Source organism: Triturus cristatus, chromosome 8 (genome assembly GCF_964204655.1).
Source record: "Triturus cristatus chromosome 8, aTriCri1.1, whole genome shotgun sequence".
NCBI lineage: Eukaryota > Metazoa > Chordata > Amphibia > Caudata > Salamandridae > Triturus > Triturus cristatus.
This window is the reverse complement of record NC_140591.1, coordinates 57,403,684-57,408,662: the sequence shown is the minus strand read 5'-3', so window position 1 is coordinate 57,408,662 and position 4,979 is coordinate 57,403,684. Positions and strand designations below refer to the sequence as shown.

The window sequence follows — 4,979 nt, the reverse complement described above, 5'->3', positions numbered from 1 at the left end:
CTCTTCAGTCTAACGATCTCCCAACTGAGATATTTCAGCCAACAAGTCCCTGTGGCCTCCTGATGTATTATTAATAATTGTAGACGATACATACAGAACCTGGTCATTCTATTTTCGTTTATAGTTATGTGTTAAAGTGTCCAGTATCATTCAGCAGGTAACTTGGTCTGATGAGTGAATATCCTTTTTAGGGGACAAGGTAGGTAGTTTTTTTTTTTCTAAACTCTGAATTGGCTTATACTCTGAAACACAGACCTATATGGCCAGGGTGTACAAGCTATGTCATCTGACTACTGACAGTTTTGTATAAGGGGAATTGGAGGCTGATGCAGGCAAAGCTTTACTTTAAAATAAAGCAAGAAGTTGCAAATAAATGAGGCATAGTTGAATACAAGAGAGGTGGAAGCAAGTTTGAAAGGAAGACAGAAAGTAAATAATATGTTGAATTGATTGTGTTGTTGATCAGATTGATAAAAGGTTTTGATAAAGAAGAGCGTTGATTTAATTCCAAACAGCTGTTGTGACATGAAAAGCAGAAGTTGAAATTGTGCCGAAACCCGGGATTGAACCAGGGACCTTTAGATCTTCAGTCTAACGCTCTCCCAACTGAGCTATTTCGGCCTGCTGGTAGTTTGGGTCTTCATCCTTTCTTTTAAACTTCCCAAGAAAATAGATGCTCAACCTCATGCTAGAGCTATGTTTTAAGATGTCCTGTATCATTCATCAGTTAACGGGTGCAATAGGTAAATAGCATTTTTCGGATCCAGGTTAGGTAGCTTTTTTTTTTACTCTGAATGGACTAGCACCATATTACACAGAGGTATTTGGCCTGAGTAGGTAAGCTATGTCATCTGAATACTGAAATCTGTGTTCAAGGAGAAGTGGAAGCTGATGCAGACAAGAGTTTACTTTACAAAAAAGCATGAAATAGGAAACATTTGTAGTCGAAGCTGAATGCAAGAGAGGTGGAAGCAAATTTAGAAGGAAGACAGAAAGACAATTCTATGTTGAATTGATCATGTTGTCGATCAGTTGATCAAATATTTTGATAAATAAAGAAAGAAAAACTTGAGCTGATACCAAGAAATACTTTTTGAGAAGCAAGAAACCTCTCAGACTTTTCCGAAACCCAGCATTGAACAAGGGACTTTTAGATTTTCAATCTAACACTCTCGCAACTGAGCTATTTCATCCAGCTGGCCATTTTGGCATTCTGTTGTATTTTTGATAATTGTTAAAGATAAATGCAGACCCTGGTCATTCTATCTGCATGTGCAGTTATGTGTTAAATTGTCCAATATTATTCAGCAGCTAAATTGGTCTGATGGGTGAATTTCCTTTTTAGGAGCCAAGTTAGTTAGATGATGTTTGTAAACTATGAATGGACTTATACTCAGAAACACAGACCTATATGGCGAGGGTCGGCAAGCTAGGTCATCTGACTACTAACAGTTTTGTATAAGGGGAACTGGAGGCTGATGCAGGCAAAGCTTTACTTTAAAATAAAGCAAGAAGTTGCAAATAAATGAGGCATAGTTTAATACAAGAGAGGTGGAAGCAAGTTTGAAAGGAAGACAGAAAGTAAATAATATGTTGAATTGATTGTGTTGTTGATCAGATTGATAAAAGGTTTTGATAAAGAAGAGCGTTGATTTAACTCCAAACAGCTTTTGTGACATGAAAAGCAGAAGTTGAAATTGTGCCGAAACCCGGGATTGAACCAGGGACCTTAAAATCTTCAGTCTAACGCTCTCCCAACTGAGCTATTTCGGCCTGCTGGTAGTTTGGGTCTTCATCCTTTCTTTTAAACTTCCCAAGAAAATAGATGCTCAACCTCATGCTAGAGCTATGTTTTAAGATGTCCTGCATCATTCATCAGTTAACGGGTGCAATAGGTAAATAGCATTTTTCGGATCCAGGTTAGGTAGCTTTTTTTTTTACTCTGAATGGACTAGCACCATATTACACAGAGGTATTTGGCCTGAGTAGGTAAGCTATGTCATCTGAATACTGAAATCTGTGTTCAAGGAGAAGTGGAAGCTGATGCAGACAAGAGTTTACTTTACAAAAAAGCATGAAATAGGAAACATTTGTAGTCGAAGCTGAATGCAAGAGAGGTGGAAGCAAATTTAGAAGGATGACAGAAAGACAATTCTATGTTGAATTGATCATGTTGTCGATCAGTTGATCAAATATTTTGATAAATAAAGAAAGAAAAACTTGAGCTGATACCAAGAAATACTTTGTGAGAAGCAAGAAACCTCTCAGACTTTTCCGAAACCCAGCATTGAACAAGGGACTTTTAGATTTTCAATCTAACACTCTCGCAACTGAGCTATTTCATCCAGCTGGCCATTTTGGCATTCTGTTGTATTTTTGATAATTGTTAAAGATAAATACAGACCCTGGTCATTCTATCTGCATGTGCAGTTATGTGTTAAATTGTCCAATATTATTCAGCAGCTAAATTGGTCTGATGGGTGAATTTCCTTTTTAGGAGCCAAGTTAGTTAGAAGATGTTTGTAAACTATGAATGGACTTATACTCAAACACACAGACCTATATGGCGAGGGTAGGCAAACTAGGTCATCTGACTACTAACAGTTTTGTATAAGGGGAACTCGAGGCTGATGCAGGCAAAGCTTTACTTTCAATTAAAGGAAGAATTGGCAAATAAAGCAGGTAAAGTTGAATACAAGAGAGGTGGAAGCAAGTTTGACAGAAAGACAGAATGTAAAAAATATGTTGAAATGGTTGTCTTATCGAATAGCTTGATGAAAGGTTTTGATCATTATAAACAACGTCAATATGAGTTGACTCCAAATAGCATTTGTGGCATGCAAAGCAGAAGTTCAAAATGTGCCTAAACCCGGGACCTTTAGATCTTCAGTCTACTGCTCTCCCAACTGAGCTATTTCATCCAGCTGGCAATTTTGGCTTGCTGTTGTATTTTTTATAATTGTTAAAGATAAATGCATAACCTGGTCACTCTATCTGCATGTGCAGTTATGTGTTAAATTGTCCAGTATTATTCAGTAGCTAAATTGGTCTGATGGGTGAATTTCCTTTTTAGGAGCCAAGTTAGTTAGATGATGTTTGTAAACTATGAATGGACTTATACTCAGAAACACAGACCTATATGGCGAGGGTCGGCAAGCTAGGTCATCTGACTACTAACAGTTTTGTATAAGGGGAACTGTAGGCTGATGCAGGCAAAGCTTTACTTTCAATTAAAGGAAGAATTGGGAAATAAAGGAGGCAAAGTTGAATACAAGAGAGGTGGAAGCAAGTTTGAAAGAAAGACAGAAAGTAAATAATATGTTGAATTAATTGTATTGTCGATTATCTTGATAAAAGGTTTTGATCATTATAAACAAAGTCAATATGAGTTGACTCAAAATAGTCTTTGTGGCATGCAAAGCAGAAGTTCAAAATGGACCGAAACCCGGCATCGAACCACGGACCTTCAGATCTTCAGTCTAACGCTCTCCCAACTGAGCTATTTCGGCCTGCCAGCAGCTATAGTATTCAGCCTCTTTTTTTGAACAATCCCAGAACAGAGATGCAGAACCTGGATTTTCAATCTGAGGTTAGAGCTGTGTTTTAATGTGTCCTGCATTGTTCAGCAGCTAACTGGTGAAATGGGTGAGTAGCGTTTTTGGGATAAATGTTAGGTCGTTTTTCTTTTAAAACTCTGAGTGGACCAGCACTGTATTACACAGACGTATGTCGCCTGAGTAGGTAAGCTATGTCATCTCAATACTGACAACTTTGTTTAAGGAGAAGTGAAAGCTGATGCAGACAAGAGTTTACTTTGAAAAAAGTATAAAATGGGATAAATTCGTCATCAAAGCTGATGGCAAGAGAGGTGGAAGCAAGTTTAGAAGGAGGACAGAAAGACAACTTTTTGTTGAAGTTATCATGTTGTTGATCAGTTGATAAAATATTTTGAGAAATAAAGAAAAAAAAACTAGAGATGATTTCAAGAAATATTTTGCAAGAATGTAGGATCCCCTCGCACTGTGCCGAAACCCGGGATTGAACCAGGGACCTTAATCTCTTCAGTCTAACGATCTCCCAACTGAGATATTTCAGCCAACAAGTCCCTGTGGCCTCCTGATGTATTATTAATAATTGTAGACGATACATACAGAACCTGGTCATTCTATTTTCGTTTATAGTTATGTGTTAAAGTGTCCAGTATCATTCAGCAGGTAACTTGGTCTGATGAGTGAATATCCTTTTTAGGGGACAAGGTAGGTAGTTTTTTTTTTTCTAAACTCTGAATTGACTTATACTCTGAAACACGGACCTATATGGCCAGGGTGTACATGCTATGTCATCTGACTACTGACAGTTTTGTATAAGGGGAATTGGAGGCTGATGCAGGCAAAGCTTTACTTTAAAATAAAGCAAGAAGTTGCAAATAAATGAGGCATAGTTGAATACAAGAGAGGTGGAAGCAAGTTTGAAAGGAAGACAGAAAGTAAATAATATGTTGAATTGATTGTGTTGTTGATCAGATTGATAAAAGGTTTTGATAAAGAAGAGCGTTGATTTAACTCCAAACAGCTGTTGTGACATGAAAAGCAGAAGTTGAAATTGTGCCGAAACCGGGATTGAACCAGGGACCTTTAGATCTTCAGTCTAACGCTCTCCCAACTGAGCTATTTCGGCCTGCTGGTAGTTTGGGTCTTCATCCTTTCTTTTAAACTTCCCAAGAAAATAGATGCTCAACCTCATGCTAGAGCTATGTTTTAAGATGTCCTGTATCATTCATCAGTTAACGGGTGCAATAGGTAAATAGCATTTTTCGGATCCAGGTTAGGTAGCTTTTGTTTTTTACTCTGAATGGACTAGCACCATATTACACAGAGGTATTTGGCCTGAGTAGGTAAGCTATGTCATCTGAATACTGAAATATGTGTTCAAGGAGAAGTGGAAGCTGATGCAGACAAGAGTTTACTTTACAAAAAAGC

The 4,979-nt window shown here is 37.7% G+C and overlaps 1 non-coding gene across 1 annotated transcript; it reads right to left on the bottom strand.

Moving 5' to 3' along the window:
- Nucleotides 1-548: 548 nt before the first annotated feature.
- On the bottom strand, nucleotides 549-621 carry TRNAF-GAA (transfer RNA phenylalanine (anticodon GAA)). The gene has a single exon. It is a non-coding gene; the product is annotated as a tRNA-Phe (tRNA).
- Nucleotides 622-4,979: the final 4,358 nt, after the last annotated feature.